Consider the following 22,090-nt stretch of genomic DNA (forward strand, 5'->3'; position numbering starts at 1 on the left):
AAGACCATTATTGGCTTCAACATATTACCCCAAATTTTAGGCTTGTGCCTTTGGTGAAATAGTGGTGTTTTTTTCTTGAAGTGCCTACAACCAAGGTTCAAGTCTCCACAAGGTCACTCTCTGCTATGGTTCTTAATTGAGGGTTGTTGACTTTGACCCTTAGTCAAATAGTAGGGCTTCTTGCCTATAGTGCTTACAACCAAGGGTTAAAGAACATTATTATCTTCGGCCTATTACCCCAAATTTTAAAGTTTGTGCCTTTGGTAAAATTTTGAGGCTTCTTGTCTCTAGTGCCTACAACCAAGGTTCAAGTCTCCATCGGGTCATTCTCTATTGTGGTTCTTAATTGAGAGTTTCCTTTGACCCTTGGTGAAATAGTGGGGCTTCTTGCTCATAGTGCTTGCAACCAAGGGTTAAAGAACTTTATTACCTTTAGTCTAGTACCCCAAAACTTTTAGGCTTGTGCCTTTGGTGAAATGGTGGGGCTTCTTGCTTGTAGTACCTACAACCAAGGTTCAAGTCTCCATAGGATCACTCTCTACTGTGATTCTTAATTGAGGGTTGTTGACTTTGACCCTTAGTGAAATAGTAAGGCTTCTTGTCTATAGTGCTTACAACTAAGGGTTAAAGAACATTAGTGGCTTTATTCCATTACCCCAAATTTTTAGGCTTGTGCTTTTTGGTGAAATGATGGGGCTTCTTGCTTGTAGTGCCTACAACCAAGGTTCAAGTCTCCATAGGGTTGCTCTCTACTATGGTTTTTAATTGAGGGTTGTTGACTTTGACCCTTAGTGAAATAGTGGGGCTTCTTGCCTATAGTGCTTACAACCAAGGGTCAAAGAACATTATTGTCTTTGACCTATTACCCCAAATTTTTGCTTGTACCTTTGGTGAAATGGTGGGGCTTCTTGCCTGTAGTGCCTACAACCAAGGTTCAAGTCTCCATAGGGTCACTCTCTATTGTGGTTCTTAATTGAGTTGTCTTTGACCCTTGGTGAAATAGTGGGGCTTCTTTCCCATAGTGCTTACAACCAAGGGTCAAAGAACATTATTGGCTTCAGCCTATTACCCCAATTTTTTGGAGATATTTTGTGTTTTTTGTAAAATTAAAAGCAAATATGGAAAAAAAAGTGAAAATTATGACTATTGTGAATAGTAAGAAGTTTATGGGAAATTGTAATAATAGCATCCCTAAATCTTGAAGACAATGCTCTCCAAAAAAACTAGGTTATACTACTAAATCGGTGAACATTACAATATAGATGAAATTGAAGTCAGAACAACTCCTCCTTAAAAATCTATTTGATATCTTAGTCGAGTGATATGAAGAATGAATCAAAGAAATAACAAAACACCACCAAAAGACATGGAAAGAGCCAACATAGAACCCTAATCCTCAAATGCTTGAAATTGTAAATAATGAAAAAAACATTGTTGAAGAAGAAAGATGGAAGCAAGTTCACTCACAAAGGGAGGCCCAAAAGTAGATAGATTTAAAATAGAAAATCAATAAGGGAAGCTGAGGTAAAATTTTACAGAGTCACGATGAAGGAGAGAAATATAAACAGAAAAATAAGTCATTTTCTTTGAGAAGACCAAGTACGCAAGGATTACACAATCAAAGTGTACCACAGCAATCAAATCATCCTCTAAGCAAGCAAAAGACATGAAAACCAGCAACAAATCTAAGGATACACAAAACCTAAATTTCTCTTCCACTTTCACATACCCTAAACCTTTTAAAGTTTCAAAAGAAAATAGCATTCCTATTAATCCTCACCTTGGTATCTATTCAAAACCCTCATCAAAATTTATCCCTGTAGATAAATTGACATCATCTTATCAACCCCAATTTCAATTTGGACAATTTCATTATGTTAAACCAAACATAATATAGTCACACTTGAACCTAAAAATAGAAATAAAAGTGGATGCCACAATCATCATCAACAACAAAAACAATGAAGATAAATGGTTTGAGTGCAAAAAAAATGGTCTGTACATTGTATGGATAGGACCAAAATTAGAAAGATCTAAAATGGTGAAATGGTTCAAATCTATGGATTCTAAATAGGTAAGCATCTCTTTCCTTTCAGATTCTTCAGTGTATCTTCATTGCGTAGATTTAAATTTTAGGTCTTTTTTGCTTAAAAATTCTCTTAAACTTGTAAATGGATATACTCTAAACTTTTTGAAATGGAAACCCAACTTTAATGAAATCATGACAAGATCACTCAATATACCAATATGAGTATCATTAAATAACATCCCATCTCAATCATGTGACATTAGTATCTTCATCCAAATCAGAGAGAAACTAGAAGGAATTAAGGGATATGAACTACATCATTCCAAATCTTCAACAATAAAACTCTTAGTTAATTTGAAACTAGAACTCTATGATCAAGAATAAATTAAAATTATTACATAGAGGTCATTATATCAAACTTTGCCATATACTTAGGAAAAATCATATATGTAAAATATCTAAAAGAAGGGAGAAGAGTGGCTTCAAATAGTTCAGATTTTAAAGAAATTAGGTTGGATAATAACATAGAATAACAACATCCAGAGTTGATTGAAGAAGGTGAGATAACAAAACCAAAGATCATATAGAGCATACTCAAAATTATTGAAAATAAATCAAAAAATTGAGAGGGAGAAGACATCAATTAGATTACATAGAGGAGATATAGTGAAGAAATCAATCTCCTGAATTCATTAAGTGAAAATGTAGCTTGTTTAAAAGAAGATTCAAAGAAACCAAAAATAGAAGTGATGGAACTAGAGGATAATATTAGAAGTATTAAGCTACTTAATAAAGAAATCACACTCAAAACCAATGATGCCAAAGATTAGATATAGATCCTAAAATTAAAAGAGGCTAAGGAAAAATCAAATAGAAAAATCAATATTAGAAAGTACAAAGGATCAAAAAGAGCAAAGAAAAGGACGAGAAACAACTAAAAAATGATCAAGACAAGGAGGAAGAAAACATGATAGTTTACAGAGGATTTTGAGCAAGAATAGACAAGGATACAAGCTATTGGGGACATGGAAAATTTATGGCTTTTCAATATAGAGGAAAATCAAAGATTGGAAAAGAGTACCCCAATACTACATAAAGGGATATCTAGAACAACATTCGTCTCAAAGGAATACATAAATAATAATTGGGAATCAAATATAGAAATTAATGAAGAATAGAGTATAGAAGGATTAATTCTACCAACATCTTTAGCACAATGGAGCAACACAATCATAAGGAAAATAGAAAAAAAATGGAGTTATAAATTTTGGGAAACTCTAGCAAATGGATTAGACCATTTTGACGTACAACTCAGCATAGAAACAAAGAAGTCAGAAGAAAACACAAATAAAGTAATAGTTTCAACCATAGTAAGAGAAGGTACAATATTAAGAACTCCAGAACAAAGCATTTTTCAAGATTTAGCAGAAGATAATGAGGAAGGTATATGATAGAATTGGGAAGAATATGGAATCTTGATGGATATAAAACAAAGGAATGTAAATGGAAAAGCATATGAAGAGAACACAAAGATTAAAGAAAACACAAAACAATATGAAACATAGATTGATCTAGCAGAATTGATAATCAAAGAGCTAAAAGGAGAAAAGAAAATGAGGAAGGAGAAAACCATACAACAGGCATCAATAATGCTCAGGAGAACCTAGAACACCTAGGCGTCTCAATAAATTAGGAAGGCATAAAGACTCTGAAATGTGGTAAGAAAAAGTCAAAATGAGGGAGGAAATCACTTAAAGAATTAAGAGAAGTAGATGGCCAGGCTTAAGAACAACAAAAGATAGTTCAAATTCTAAAAGTAGGGAAGGGGAAGAGCCTTCCCATGTCACTATGAGGATAACAACTTGGAATGCTAGGGGCCTTAATGCTCCTAAAAAAAAATGCTACTAAAGAAAAATTTATCACTATTTGAATTTAAAATCATATTAATACAAGAAACTAAACTGAATAAAGAAGAAGGAATAAAATTAGAAAGAAAATTGGGTAGTTGGAATATAATCCTACATGAATCAAGGGGAGCTTTAGGAGATTTAGACATTATATGTAAGATAAACGTAGATTTAATAACTTTGAATCATAACTACATGAGTTGTAAAATCAAGAGTATCAGGAACAATATGCAAATAATCCTAATAAATATAAATGGGCCAACATAGACTATAAATAAGAAACACTTATGGGAAGAAATAAGTATATTCATTAGTGATTATCTCAATGAATTCATACTAATAGGTATGGATTTTAATGTCATTCTAAATTTGGATGAAAAACATGGGAGCATGCAACATATCTCACAAGCTATCATAGACATAAAGAGATGGACAAAACTAAACAATTTATTAGATATAGCTACCAATATTGGAACTTATACATAGAACAACAGAAGGAAAAATTTCACCTACATAGTAGAAAAATTGGATAGATTTTTCTTCAAAGTGGAGTTAAGAGATATAGACATGGTACTACAGTCAACTATCTTACCAATAGTAGGATCATATCATTATCTGATTAGATTTGACCTACTAGAACCTAAAAAACCTTTAAGAAATCCCTTTAAATGTAATAAAATGTGGTTTCTAGATAAAAATTTCATGGAACACATTAAATTATGGTGGTCCCAAGGAAACTTCCAAGGGTCAAAAATGTATTGCTTTGTGTCTAAGATGAAAATGATCAAATTAAATACATTAAAATAGAACAAAACACACTTTAATAATATATTTAAAGAAAAAATAGATAATGAAGAAAACCTAAAAATACTAAACAATGAAGTAATAAAAAGGCGAATGGATACTAAGAAATACCTAAAAGAAAAAGAAATACTGTCAAAATAGGAGGAAATGTTGGCAAAAGAAGAGTTTTTTTGGAGACAAAAATCAAGAGAAACATGGTTAGCAGAAGGGGATCGTAATACAAAATTTTGTCATAATAGTACTATTTTTAATAGAACTAGAAATAAAATCACAAAGATTAATGATACATAAGGTAACATTATTGAAAACCCTATAAATATAGTAGAAGTATTTGTAGATTACTTCAAAAAAATATTAAACAACCTTGACTGCTCTAATAGGTCTGCTCAAAATAAGATGCTAGAATCTATCCTAAAATTGGTTTCTATAGAAGATAATAAATTTCTTAAAAACCCTCTATCCTTAGAAGAGGTCAAGTCAACACTCTTCAGTCTTAATCTTGATAAATCACTAGGGCCAGATGGATTTCATGCTTTCTTCTATAAAAAATGTTGGGATATTATTAGGATAGATTTATGGAAATCTATAGCAGCATCTAGAAATGGCAGATCAATATTAGCAAAGATTAACCATACTTTCTTAACACTCATACCCAAAAAAGAAAATTCAGAAGCTCCTGAGGATTTTAGACCTATAGCTCTTTGTAATATGATATATAAAATCCTCTAAAAAACATTAACTAGATGACTCAAATTGATACTTCCTAAACTCATATCGGAGGAACAAACTGGTTTTGTATCTAAAAGATCCATTTTAGATGCTATGATCATTATTCAAGAAATGATACATTCTACATCTAAGAATAAAGAGGCAAGTATGTTTATGAAATTGGATATATAGAAAGCATATGATATGGTGGATTGGAGATTCTTATGGAAAACATTAGAAGCCTTCAGGTTTTCTCACCAATGGGCCAACTTTATTTTCAAATGTATATCAACTCCTAAAATTTCACTCCTCATTGATGGAATCCCAAAAGGATATTTCAATATTTCAAGAGGTATTAGACAAGGACATCCTTTGTCTCTATTCCTATTTAGAATTATAGTAGAAGCTTTCGAGAGGTCAATAAAAAAAGGCTCAGATAGAAGGTATAATTAAAGGCATCACTACTACAAATAACATTCCAAATATTACTCATTAACAATTTGCTAATAATACAATTCTGCCAAGAGATAGCTCCTTGGAGGAAGCCCAAAACTTCAAAATTATAATTCATCAATATATGGAAGCATCTGGTCAAAAAATAAATGCTGAAAAATAAGTTTTTTTTTTTATCAATACCAAACTTGAATTAGGAAATCAGATATACAACATTATGGGATACAAAAAATGATCATTTCCATGTAAATATCTAAGTATAGAGTTAGAAAAAGGTACAGGATACAATAAAGGTTGGAATAATACTCTAGAAAGAATGGACAAGAAAATTGGAAGTTGGAAAGGAATGTGGTAAATAAAAGCGGGCAAAGTTACAAAAATTAAAGTAGTACTTTTAGCTCTACCAACATATCAATTATCATGCTTCTCACTCCCTAAAAAAGTGAATAAAAGGCTAGAAGGAAAGCTCAAATTTTTTTTCTAGAAGGGTAGGGAAGATCAGAAGAAAATGACACTTATAAAATGGGATAACATATGCAAACCCAAGGAGCTAGGGGGTTTAGGTATTAAAAACCTTAATTGGAAGCATGAAGCTCTGTGAGAAAAAATCATATGGAAAATTTATCAAGAACGGGAACAAAATTGGGCAAAAATTCTATGCAACAAGTACTTAAATGAAGCAGATCATATTTCCCTCTTTAGAATGCACAATTTACCTAAAGGATCAAAAAGGTGGAATTTAATAGTAAGATGTCAACCTTTGATTAGTAAATATATTACTTGGGATTTAGGTAAGGGAGAAGAAGCACTATTCTAGGAAGATTCGTGGGATGGTTGTCCTTCCCTAGATAGCTTAGGTATACATGCTAATGTAAAAAAATGTATTAGTAAACTTATGGGGGACTAAAGTAAGATATTAGAAACACCTATATGTAGAAAATGGGAAAGATATGTGGGTTTGGAAATAATTAGAAAACATAGAACTAGACCCTAAAGAAAAGGATACTTTCGAGGGAATACTTTGACAAAGAAAGGTTAATCAAATGGAAAGAAGAGACAAACTCATATGGGGAGCCTCCAAAGATGGAAGATATAGTGTCAAAAAAGGATATAACCCAATAATATAGTCATAAAGATGGGAAGCTATTAATATTCCCCTCAAACTCTACTGGGACACAACTTGCCTACCAAAAGTAGAAATTTTCCTTTGGGAAACTCTTCAAAAAAGGATATTAATAGTAGATAAACTAAGGAAAATAGGTATTGAGGGACCCTCAAGATGATACTTATGCAAAAAAGAAAGTGAGTCGACAAAAAATCTATTATTTCAATGTTCATATATAAAGGAATGTTGGGAATGGCTTCAAAAAAATCTTTGTTAGACATCACCTTAGCCAGACAACCTTGAGAGCCACTTGATAGGTTGGCATAATAGTAGCTCTTATAAAATTTATTAAAAACTTTGGAACATTAGCCCATCCATTATTATGTGCGAGTTCTGGAAAGAAAGGAACATGCAAGTTTTCTATGAGTCAGAAATGAATATTGCATTATTACTTAACAAAATAGAAGCACATATAGTAGAATGCATGAATACTCATTTAAGGAAAACAATAAAAGAGGAAGGAACATTCACAGAATGGGATGATGAAATAAAAAGAAATTGGAGCAAACATATCAATCCACCACTAGTATATAACAAGAACAATTAGGAAGCAATGAAAAAATGTAAATGGGAACCATCATCGAGAAGATGGTCAAAATTGAATTTTGATGGAGCATCTAGGGGTAATCCAGGATAGTTAGGAATAAGATGTATCATTAATATGGATTCTGGAAAATGAATAATTAAAAGAGCCAAACCTATGGGAATTATTACAAATAATTTAGCAGAATTAGAAGCCCTTCAAGAGGGACTTCAATTAAGTTTAAATTTAGGAATTAAGAAACTAATAATAGAAAGGGATTCTACAATTGTGCTCAATTCCTTAAGGAAAAGGAATACCCCAAATTGGGTATTGAATTTGAAACTAGAAGAAGTTATAAAATTATTTGATCTTATTGAAGAAACAAAAATTTAGCATATATTCTGAGAAGGTAATCAAAAAGTAGATTATTTGGCAAACAAAGGAGTAGATGGTGAGGATATATTAATATATCAAAACCTATTAACTCAATTATTCATTATCATTAGTATAATTATCTATCAATCAATTCTGATCATTTGAATAAACTAACCTTAGGACCTTAATTAATAATTATTACCGTTATCATAATAGGTTATGGGTAATCTTGGTGGGGAAAGGTCACAATCACAAATACATTATAATCATTTCTTATTTGAGCTCTTTTAGAACTTTCTATCCTAACTCCGTTTATAAATTTGGCATCATTATTTTTTGGGTATATTCCTTAGAGTTAGTATGGAAGTTGTAGTTTTTTTCATGCCCTAGAAACCAGAACTATGGTATTCAGGGGCAATGTCAAGCCTTAAAGGTGGAACAAAATCTTGAACCCAATGGATGATTTATCTAGGGTTGTAGTTATCAGGATCTTAGGTGAGCAATTTTTCAATTATGATTATACTTGGTGCACCAAAAACTTGGTAATTGGGTCTTTCATAGCTTGCTTAGTTAGGGGAAACATACGTCATGCCAAGATTATTAGCCTCTATCATAATGCTTATGATCCTACTTGGTTAGAAGGCTTAAAGCATGTTGTTTTTAGTCTCAACCATCAATAGAGGATTCTTCTTTCTAAGGTTTATATGAGCCACACACCTTGTAGTCTAGGGCAAACCAAGGTCTATAGATGTCCTATTTTGTCAATCAGGGATAATGTCCATTTTTAACAAGCATGGCCAAAGATGGAAGCCAATTTTAACTTTCTTCTATGTTGGAGATGGATTGTGGAGGAGCAAAATTTGGAATGGCTTTAGAATTACTTGATTCTATACTCTGCATACATCAAGCCAGAGGTGGAATTGGACAATTTGGAAAATGTGGAATTTATTCTCCCCAACTTATTCAAGTTTAGCAAAGAGAAGATGATTTATGTGTTTCCTCTAGGGTGTCCGGTGTCAAATATAAAGGAAGCCAAAAAAATCATTATGGTCTATCTAAAGAAGGATAAGGTTTAAACCTTTAATGAATGAAATTTTAGGTAGATGTTTTGAAGGCTCTTTTTCGGTTTCAGTCTTTAGATCCCAAGGTTTTTTTTGTTTTTATTTAGCTAGATTTTGGTATTATATTGTTAGATATCAATATTCTGTATCTTTTTCATCGAAGGCCCCTTTATACTTAGGGGTTATATGGTTTCTACTTATATTTGATAATATCTTTAGTTTTGTTAAGGGTTTGGTATCAGTTTATAGATGCTCATTTTCATCCTTCACTGGTTAGCTCAGATTGTAAATATTCATCAATATAATACAATTCTGTTTATAATCATTTATAGTTTATCATGGGGAGATAGTGGAATGTGACATTCCTGGTTGATGCATATCTTTGTTTCCATTTTTTCATGTATGGAATAATCTATTAATTGTAAATAGAGTGTTTTCAACATTTCAATTTTAACTTTTTGAGAGTGTTTTCTCCCTTTTCCTATTCAAACACCGATCAAAACCTTTTGAGTGATTGACATGTAAGACCCTAATTTGGTTTGTTCTTTGGTATTATCTTTTAAAAGTAGATAGATCTTTCATTTCTTTGAATTAAAGGTTGGATTATCTTAGAGGACCCATGTATCTCATTTGGAGACCTTTTCTCTTTTTCTATGTTAACAGTATTATAAGTTGTTTAAAACATATCCCCCAATTTTAATGTTTGATAGGATTTTGATTTCTAACCTTTTCTTTTAGATCTTAATTTTAAATCGGTAGTATGAATAATATTCAAATCAAACATAGAAACATAAAATTAAATAGAACTATAATCTTTAAATTAGGATTAGAAATCCAGAAATCATTGGAACTAAGCAATTAAATTTTGATTTTATCTGATATTACTAACATCTCATTTAAGTTTTAGAAACATATTAGCACAGAAAGGGAGGCAAAATCAATCATCTCGGTTTCCCTACTAAGGAACTAAGGAATTCTCTTAAAAATCTCAAAAAATTGTAATTACAAAACTGTAATGTATCAATCATTTTGTAAATGAACTAGGGCATGCCCTTTTTAAAGTGTAATTTGTATATGACAAAAGTCCCAAGCGAGACTGAAGATTTTCTTCTCCATTCTTTCCTACTAGTGCCCATTTGAACGGAGAACCATTGCAAAGTTATTTTATTTTTCAATATAATAAAAAGGCCTTAGCCATTTACCAGTTAAAAAAAAGGTGAGGCCAAGATTAATTATTATGTGTTATGATTAATTATTATTATTATTTAAGTAGATTCAAACCCTTGATAAGATGCTCACAATTTACCATGTGTTGTAGGCTCTTGTCTGTATAATTAATATCAATTATAAGATAATTTTCTTTAAGATTAATATTTAAATTGTTTGCAATAATATATAAAGTTTAAATTGATTTAAAATAATTAATATTTTTATATTTATATTTTAAAAATTAGAGTGGTATTTTAAATAAAAGTAATAAATGCACTAATACAATTATTATAAACACACACATACATTACCTTTAATATTTTGAAAAGAATTCAATAATTTTTAAAATTAGATTTATTTTTCAAATTTTAAGTAGAATCATTATCAAATGTATAAATAAAATAATTCATATATAAACAATCAATATAATATATTATAATTTATTTAAGAATTAAAATTATAAAATTCAAAAGTTAAATACTTCATATAATTATTAATCTAATATAATATATTATCTATTTTTAAAAATTATTATTAAAAAATAAAATTAATAATAAAATTTTCTTTTACTATAAAATATTTAACAAAGTCAACAAACAATAAAAATCAACGATTGTAAGGTAGAAAAAAAAAATATAATGGAAATGGGTTCATACGGATAGCAATACTAGACAACTTTAGCTCCAAAATTTGAAGGAGTCATCACAACCACTACATTTGGACACGATTTTGCCAATTTGTGATAAATTTAGTTAATAATCATTGAATTTTACATTATTAGTTCTTCCCTTATGAATACCATTGATGGTGTTGGTGATGACCTTAGAAAATAATGATCACATAAGCTTAAGCTATTCTCACCTAATGATAAGTAGATAATTGTCATGAATCATTTTTTATGTCAAATCTTGAATGCTAGAACTATTGGGGCCACTAATGTATGACATTATTAACACAAAAAAAAAGTTTCATAATTTATTTTAAACCTTTAGATTAACTAGATATAGCCTCCATTAGATAATGACAAGAAAAAAAAGAAACTAGCTATATACACACAAGTAGGCTTATCTAAAAATGTCTATCACCATAAAGGGAACATAATTATTCCTAAAATGTTATAGATGGGAAAAAGAATTATCGCTAAAATGTTTTAGACAAAAAACATTCCAAATCATGTTCGTAAAATAGGAAACCCCTAAAAAGAACCCCTATAACACAAAATGTTATCAACCAATGAAATTTTGTACAATTCTTTTTAATAAATTATTCATTATATATATATATATATATATATATATATATATATATATATATATATATATATATATATATATATATATATATATATATATATATATATATATATATATATATATGTTAACTTTATACAAAATGAAAAAATAAAAATAAAATGATTGTTGTGATTGGTGGAAATAAATTGATTAATTGTTATAACTAGATGCAATAGTGTTGCCTACCACAAGTTCTAATAAGGGGGTCACTTATAGACTTTTATCTACTTAAATTTATATCAATAGTACAAAATTATAAGTGTTAGTCTAATTTTTTAATTAATTATACAAACTTTATATGATTTCAAATGAAGATTTACAATTTGATAAAAGGACAACCCATAGCAAGCATGTTGTCAATTGGGATATGATTAGCACTTGTGAAAGATACATATTGTATATTTGTAGATTAAAGTTAAAAAAATCACAATTACATTGTTGAATTATAGTATGTTCTTGTCTTCTTCCTTGTACTCTTCTGTATTGAACATTAGCTTTTAGGAAGAGATATCTAACACTAACTTATCTAATAATTTCTAAGTAGGAGATATTTTCCACAATAGGTTATTTTTCTTCCAATGCTTCATAATAGCTCCTACATAGAATGACTCTCTCTCTCTCTCTCTCTCTCTCTCTCTCTCTCTCTCTCTCTCTCTCTCTCTCTCTCTCTCTCTCTCTCTTTCACACACACACACAACATTTCATCCTTTTCTACTATAATTATTGTTCACAATGCTAGAGAAAAACATAGCTAGATTATGAGCCCACACAACTATCCAAGCCAAAAACAACAATCACATGGCAAAAATCATTAAACATTGCAACTATTTATTTTTAAAAATAATTATCACTATATATTAGCTATGATCAACTTGTACTAAATATCATATTACACAAGATGTTTCTCTTTATAGGCAATTTTTTCCCTTTTTATTCTTATTTTATAACTTTAAATATTAATGTATGTATTAATTTTCTTATATCTCAATAACTATATGTTTTTACACAAATATTAAAACTTATGCACAACATTTTTCAATTGGACATCATCTTTTTTTCTTATTCAATGTTTATATACAATAGTTAGTGGCTTATGTCTAATACATTTTCCTTTTGTTCATCAAGATTCAAGGGTTCATTAGACACAAGGAACATGGGAATGAGTTGGCACACTAATTTTGTATTTGTGAAAGTTGCATGCCCTTGTCATTTACCTTTATGTTATGGATTCATTTTATGAGGTGACTTAATACAATTACATATAAACAAATGACACTCTTGTGAAAATTTGGAAATTATTTTAATGTTTTAAAAAATCATTTTTTATTTTAAAGATTTATTTATGCAAATTGCCATGTCCAAAATTTAAAGACAATGATAATAATAATTATCATCATCACTACCATGTTGATATCTAATCAACTGATATCCTTTGACACTGATACTTGATAGAGTTAGATGCTTCTTTCAATATCATTCTAATTATAATGATTTTCATGAAATCATTAATTACAATTTGTAATCTCAAACCTATATTTTTCCTTTTCATATATCAATGATGGGTGTGAATCACTCTTCTTTTAAGGCATGTTTGGTTCATGGAAGATGATGGGAATTGGCTTTTTCATAATTTGGATTTGAAATTTTTTGTGTTTGTTTCAAAATTGGAAAAATGAAATTAGAATAGAAAACTTCTAAATTTGTTTCAAAACTAGGTCATCAAACTTCCTACTAGAAACTGGGAATTGAAAATCAAAACCTCGTTATGCTTTTTGAGGAGTGTAAAAAAATAAAATTGGACAATATTTTGGAGTCTGCCTTCAACTCCAAGCTTACACATAAAAATGTGTTTTCCCACTTATCTTCTAAGTGAAACAATACAAGTAAAATCCCAAAAATAGGAATGAAGATTTGCAAAACCTTGATTTGGTAAAATCAAGACCACAAATCAAATAGACCCTTACTATCACTCCATATCATTCACTACATTTGGATTGAATGTCAATGATTTGTCTTTAAACTCTAATGATTATATGATCTACGTACTATTATGGCAGTGATCTCTTTACTATCAATTTTAATATTTGTTTGAGTTGATCACTCTAGATGGTAATCATAGATGGTATGGTGGTGCAGAGGCACCCAAGGACACAAAATCTATTTAGTATAATATGGCCATTAGAGCCACTTAATAGTTTGGAATTAAAATTATGCCCATGTAATCATAGTTACTATTATGGCCTGTGTATGCTAATCACATGGTTAGTTGGGAATTTGATTATAATTGACATATATACTTAGTAAAAAGGTGTTAGTTGTTGAGTTGACAACACAAATTGATATAATGGGCCACTAGTGTCATCGGTCCTAGACAATTATATGGAAATCTATTTTTGAAATGCATACTTTTAAAGGCTTAAAGCCTGGGTGATTTGGAGAGGATGGTGATTAATTCTTGACAAAGAATCCTACATAAAAAAGTTAATATCAATGAAAGTATATATTTCTTGCATTTGAAATATTTCATGTCAGTTGGTTTAATTTCTTAGCAATTAATGTATGAGAACTCGATATCAATAATAATAATTAGTTTTAGGCTCATAAAGGTGGATGTTTGGGGTAGTGTAAAGAGTTATGACACATGATTGACAACTTGAAGAGGGAACTTGTCCAAATTGAATAGACCTATGAATGGGCCAAATATCACTCTACATCATATTGGTATCAAAGCAAGCAAGTAGATCCTTGTAATTTGTGTATTGAAGATTGAAAAGTAGGAGTTGTAACTATCATGGAGTCCACAATGAAGAAATTAGAGTAAGGTATGCTCAAAGACACTCTATATTTAGGATGATATGTAAATGCAAAGGTAAGGTGTGCAATATTGTTATTGAAAATGGTTTATTTGAATTTGCATAGTCTTGATAGAGATGGTTGATAAGTTGAATCTTCCAAGAATGCCTCATGAGATGCATTACAAAGTACATGGGATAAGTGATGACCAATGGATTGATGTTACAGAACAAGTATATGTTCCTTTCAATATTGGATTATACCATAATAATATATAGTGTGATATTATTCCTTTGACAATTGTCATTCGATCTTGGGAAGAACATGGAAATTTGATAGGTCATCCATATGTGATGGTAGAGGGAATACATATGCCTTCAACAAGGATGGAGTGAAGTTTATGTTGAATCTATTGCTCGATGATGAGACATCATGGAAGATTTCAAGGAGTAGAGGTCTGATTTATAAAATAACACTCCTAAAACATGAGGAACATGAGGATGAAGAGAAGTGAAAGAATTTTTGATTAAGGAGGAAGAAGTTTGGGAGCATACAACTATTATCTTTCTAGCTTTTTATTAGATACAACTATGAAGATAACATTGCATTCAATATAATAGCATAAGAATATCAATTAGCCATTTTACATTTTTTTGCACACTGTCCTTGCTAAGTCTAATGTTTTCCTCAATGTACCTAGAAGAAGATTGTTCCCCCAAAACCACACAATATCAATAAAAAACTAAGAATATATAAGTTAATAGTATCAATGTATTAATATTAATTTTATTTATCTCCTTAGACATATACTTGTAAGCATAAATTTGCAAAATAAATTAAAATTCATCAAATTGTTAAATTTCTACATATAATTTTGCATACATCATTGTGCATTTTGGTAATATACACCTCAATTCCCTTTTCCCTAATGTATTTCTTAAAAAAAAAAATTCACAAAAATATCAACTCCCTTAACTTATAATTTGACTAAACTCACCATTAGGTTTGTAGAGAATCTTTCACATCAAACTCACTACGTAAGCTTTTTCATTACAACAAGCTTACTTAACCAAGAGGGGGGGAAAACATGATAAGATTTAAACTCAAACTATCACCTCAGGGTTAGCAATTTTTTACATTAGACCATGTTGATACCATTCCAAGAGAAAATCACAATTTGAATCATGAACTTGCTAACCTCGTCATAGTTTGGATAGCTTAGTACACAAATGTGAGATTTCTATCCTAATAAATTTTCTTGAAATCATACAAATTCAATAAAAGAATCGCTTTTCAACATTTAATCATAATACTTCGTATATCCTACGATCATAGTCCCAATAGTACAAGGCACCAAATTTGATCACACAAAATAAACAAATTCAAAGAACACAAGTCCAGACCCAAAGGTTAATGTGCTCAAATTAATATATAGTATTCATTGACACTAAAAGAAATGGATTTACACATGGTAATTACATTTCCAACTTATTGGTATTTCCATGCTTAGAAGAGCATTAATGATTACTCTTCCTACAATTCATAGAGCGAACTCATTCAAGAACTACTGGCTATTTCCTTAATCTATTTTTTGGGGATAGTAATCTTGATCAAAACACTTTAAAAAATACCACAAAGAAGGTGTATCTTTTATAGATGATGACATACAAATAATTATTGATCACAATATCAATGGCTAGGGGAGTTTTGATGATAGTGCTTCCCTTCTTGTGTTCCTCTCTTCATCATCATGTTGGATGACACTATCCTTATGTTGGAAACATTTCCTCTCTTCATCCTCATATTGGATCACATAGTGTGATCGAAAACATTGTTGAAAAAATAATAACACCATCAAATCTAGAAGCAACATTCCAACTATATTTAGTATTTTAGATGGTCATCTTGATAAAATTGATAATTATTATTAATCATATTTATTGGCTGATATTTTTGGTTTAATTTGGGTCTACTATTTGATCAATTTAACATTGGGTTCTCAATAATTGCATGAGAATGATTTATATTAAAATTATGGACTAAACCATCTAAACAAATAATCATTTATCTAATTGAAGAAAACATGTCAACTTTGTAAAAGAGAAAGTTCATTAAATATTTTAGAATTTATTAATATTCATTTATATTTATGGTTTAAGTTGGATCAACTATTTGATTGTAATGTGGTTCACTTTCTAACAGATTAATTAATTAATCAAAATTTTAGTTGGTCAATATGAACCATTAAATCTGTACAACTAAAAATGTTGAAAGTTGAATTATTACATTGACTCTATATCAAATGGATGATCTCATATACCAAATAAACAACATGGAATTATGTAGAATTGTAGAAGACTATACAATACATCATAAAGTTTGATTGTATCTATACAAAATAGATAAACACATTGAATTTAATGGTATAATTATATGATTTCAATTGTTTATTGAAAGGTATAATCTCATCTATTAATAAGAAATGACATATAACAATAATAACAATACACAATGCAATGCAATCAAACCTTTATTAGCATTGTATAGTTTCTCTTCCAACAACATTAAATGTTGTCAAAGTAGAATCCGTGGTCCAATAAAATCAATTTGCAATAAATAAAATAATTCAATGGGAAAAAACAAGAAGGATGAAGATTCATGCGGCATCTTTAGAGTTGATATTTTCATCTACCTCATTGTTCTCACAAAAATGCAAAATGACTTGCATTTTCGTTATCATTCACAAAATATTGTTAGAAAACACCTCACTACAGATTTTCCTACTAAGTTGCACATACACATTATTAAAGACCACTCAAATATATTTTCCTTTGATCCTTAGAGAATTTCCAACTTTGTGGTATACACCATGGTGGTACTTTTTAAAACAATTTATCAATGCTTGGTATTTCAATTTCACCCAGCAGACGAAAGTCATGTTCAAGACAAATTAGGAGTACAAATCCACATATAATTGTCAAACAACCTAGATCTACTTTTGTTGAAACATTGATGATGGGAAAATGTCTGAGAAAATGGCCAATATAGACCAATAAAATATGAATGCATGGGATCGTTTGGATGATCCTCCTCCTCTTATCTAATACTAGCACTTGCACCTGAAGGAGCAAGAGGTCTGCCAATAGTGGCAAAAGGTGAAAATCTATAAAAGATGGTTGTCCAATTAAATATAGTAATTGGTAAATTGTAAGATTTCAAAATGTTTCTAACAATGATTGAGTTTCTCTATTTTATGATGTTTCTAATATTTAAGTTTTTATTTCCAAAATATAATTAGTTAAAGCATAATCATGAATGTTTGTATATTTAATTAGAAAAAAACTATTTTTTATGTTTGAAATATTCATATTTTAAAATATCAGTGTAGCATTAAGTAGTATTAAAACTATATTTTTGATTTCTTATGTGTGAATTAGACCAAATTATTACTTTGACATTTTGCAAGATTTAACAAGAGTCATTGTAGTAATTTATTCAAACTAATTTTTAGTTCTAACATTTAAATTTAAATTTAGTTTTTAAATGTAAGTGTAATTGTAGAAATAATTTTGACATTTTTGTACTTAAAAGTAATAACTATAATCTTAGTTATAGCCATCATTGTTATTGAATAATCAAATAGTAGTTACATATTGTTTTTGCATAATATATAATTGTATATAAGATATATAAATTGAAAATTAATTTAAGCCAATCTTGATTAAATATTAAAGAAACCATTGAGTAACATGGAAATATATAATTATGTAATGTAAACTAATTTGAATAGTATAATTAACTATTATTAATTTGACTAAGAGATAAAATTTGATTAACCACTATTTTAACTGTCTTTTTTAGGTGGCTACTAATCGTACTATAATTCTTGTTGTGTTGAAAATTGTAAGAAAATAGATTAGAGTAGCATACAATATACATTGAAGCTCCATATCTTATTGCAAATGAACTCCTTTTAAATAGGAGAATGCATTTGATTATTTGATAAGTAGATCATTATTTAGGATTGAATAGACCATATATGATCTATATCTATTGTGGAACTATCGTACTATGTAGGTTTAAAATTCAAAAAATAACATTCTTAACCATTCTAATATAATTTTAACTAATTAATTAATTATCTTATAATAACTTTTGAACTAAACAACTATAGATTTTTGTTAACTTTAAAATGATTTCAAATCAAAATCAAGACATAAATCTAAGAATTATAATTCTTAAAATAACATAGCTAGTTAAACTAAATACTATATCGAAATGAACTACTTAAATTCGCAAAAAAGGATGCACTAAAAGCTTGATACAACTTTGATTATTATAGTGGAGAAAAATAAGATTAAGGGGCTCACCAAATAATCCCATAAGCAATTTATGGAGCCATATTGCATCTCTTGCTCTCATAGAGGTTGCAACAAGATGTATCTCCTTTGGTTCACACAAAAAATGGCTTAGAATATTCACTGCATAACACATACCATGGTCTTGTGTTAACCATTAATCACCTTACAGTAGAGGCTTGGATCTACATCATTCTTGGAAAACCCTAGTCCCACAAGATAGTGACCAATCCTCTCATACCAAGCTCTGGGGGCCTATTCCAGTCCATAAAAAACCTTCTTTACTTTGCATACATGAAATTCAACATTATGTAACACATGTTGGCTCTGATTTGATATCTCACTCACAAAAACAATGAATAAAAAATTAGGTAAGAAACAACCTTGGTTTAGCATCTTCAATAACTACCTTTATTGGATTACTGTTGTCACTTAGGTTTGCACCCTTGTCCAAGGCCTATGCGCGAGGACAACCTAGTGAAACATGGAAACAACCTCCAAACTGTGGGACTTGAACTGTGAGGTTGAGTCTCCGGAGAAGGCTGGCTTCCTCTTACTATCAGGGTGCACCTATCTACTCTTGGAAAGGAAAAGGGAGAAGAAGAGCACAAAAGAAAATCTACCTAGTCTAATATAAGGAGGTGATGCACCAAAATAGAGTGTTCAGACTTCCTTTCTGCGTGTATATGCACTATAAAACTAAGATAACATTCGAAGGACATACACACCCAAACTTATATCAATCAATAACCACATACAAATTAGGAAACCAAACTAAATAACGCAAGGAAAGGAATTTCACTTATATATTATTCAATAGGCCAAAAATAGACATAGTATGTGGGCCACAGATCTCAACAATACATCAATGAGAGGCAAGACGGATGCACATACACATCGATGGTTGAAGGAGATGCCACAGAATGTTATACAGCTCAGAGACAAAGGGAATTTTACACTGCAGATCTGTGAGCAGTAGCAGAGAAATCAGAAAAGGAGTCTTCTTAGAAAAGATCACAAAATTGCCTTTATAGCTCAAGCATAACTGAAGATTTTTTGCATTACATTTACTTCTCAACTACTGGCAATAACTTCTCACCCTGAAAATCCAATCAAAGTCCTGCTGGTCTCGAGTACCAAAATCTGATATTCCTCTGAGAAAGAGCCTGGAGAAGATAGAACGGTGCCATAACTATGCTCTGACTAGGTAGATGGATCGACTGAGACGGTGGAGTGCCTTTCTATGTTTCGCATTCATTTCTGAGTTGGTGGCATTGATCATGAAGATCAGATCGCAAGATAAAATTGATCACCTTCGCCCCTTAGGTTCATGAATCAGCAGGGGTTAGAGAGTCAACTAGTTCCTTATGCACCAACTGGGCCATGCGGGCCAATTGCCTCTCTTTATTTTTCCACCTCCTCAAGGTCCCACACGCTGACCATTCCTTATGTTGGACTAACTGTGCCACCTTCGAACTGTTATCTTTAACTGCAGCGATCACACTAACCATCAGCCATTAACTACCAACCCTAGCCGAGCCAGCGAGACACGTGTCAACAAGGTGCCATCTCGCTAACGTAAATCTTGTGCGGCTTATTCATAGTGCGATGGTGCCTACCGTTGATCTCTGCAGATCCGACGGTGGAGACCTTAACCTTTGACTGCACTGGCTAGGCTGACTGTATTCTGACCTAGCATATGTGGTTGTTCCCCATTGGCCTAACGAAGCACCACCTTGGTTTGACAAGGCACCAACCTGGAGGGTTCGTACCACTTGACCCTAATGAGGGACATGTGGCGCCCAGGTGCTATGTCGCTGTTGTAAATCTCGCGCAGCTTTCCCATAGCGCAATGACGCCCATGATAGATTAATTTCAATCTGACGATCGAAACCACCTCGTACTCTGCACATCCTTCCCTCTAAAAATTGTTAGGCCTGTGAAACTGATATGCATTTGAATCATACACCTGGCACCTCCTAATTGGCTTTGAAGCACCGACCTGGCAGAAATTGGTATTGTTTAATCTTTCCACGCCACGTGTTGACTAGGCACTATGTCATTAACAGAAAACTCATGAGTTTTCCATTGGCGCCATTGCGCCTTGCCGCTTTTTGGAACTTTCTGGCCCATGAAACTTTTCGACCCGTTGCTAACTTTTCGATGACACAACTTGCCCGTTGTCAAATCTTTCCGTCAGGCGCTATGTCGCTATGCAAATTTTTAGCGACATAGTCCCCACGGTGCCGCAAAACTTTTTTGACCTACCAAACCTATTGCCTGGCCCATTGGACCTACCAGACATGTGGCGAAAGGGCACCATGTCACGAACGTAAATCTCGCGCAGCTTTTGATGGCGAGATAGTGCCGACTGTAGATCTGACTTAGATCTGATGGCAGAGAAGGGACGTGGAAACTTTTATAAGGTTTGATCGTTTAGATTTTTTGATGTCTCCTAGGCATTAAAATGATATTAATTCTGGGACTAGATGTTGGATGGGCTAGACATTTAAAATTTGAATCCTTGGCAGGTGAACAAATGATAACATTTCTGGCGACTCACAGAGGGCACGAGCATGCTCGATGCATGACCAGTGCCTGTAACAATCCATTTGGCCATAGGGTCAAAAAAGTGTAAATCTGAGAGTTGTAAAACCCTAACCCTTCTGCGAGGAGATCAAAACATTGAAAACCCTAGCTCTGCGACTGCAACTGGAAACAAAAACAAAACTTCCTCTCCAACTTGAGACACCTCAAAATCTACTACCTCACAGGGAGATGACTGTGCCCGTGCACTTCTTGAAAAGCAGGAAAAAATAGAAAAGAAACCAAACTACCTATATACAGGAACTCAACCCAAATCAGAAACAAGCTTTAAGATAAATCCCATTGACTGGAATGGGCAAAATCTCACCATTGGGTCTGCTCAGCTGGAATGCATTAGCCTGTTTGCAACTAGCAATCGGATAGGGGCCACTCCATAGTGGGTCAAACTTTGAATGTCTTCCTGGTTTTGCTCTGTCAGAATCCCACTTTAGAACTAAATCTCCTTCTCTGAAGGTCCTAACCCTAGCTCTCTTGTCAAAATTCCTCTTCATCTACTATTGATATGTCTCTAGGGTTTGCATAGCCTTGTTTCTCTTTTCTTCTAGTTCAATCAACTCTGTCATTCTTACTGACATGGCACTATCCTCCATCAATTCCAGATGATGAGCCAACTCCAAGGATGAGAATTCTAATGAAATTGGGAGTCTGGCCTCCCTACCATATACCAGCACAAAAGGTGAATTCCCAATAGATCTCTTGGATGTTATCCTATCAGCCAACAAAGCAGTTCTTAATTTCTTATGCCAGACCCTTTGATTGTCTTCTATTGTCCTCTTCATGATTCTGATTAGATTCTTGTTGGAAGA

Source organism: Cupressus sempervirens, chromosome 6, assembly GCF_028749045.1.
Source record: "Cupressus sempervirens isolate cs-2001-9-10 chromosome 6, ASM2874904v1, whole genome shotgun sequence".
NCBI lineage: Eukaryota > Viridiplantae > Streptophyta > Pinopsida > Cupressales > Cupressaceae > Cupressus > Cupressus sempervirens.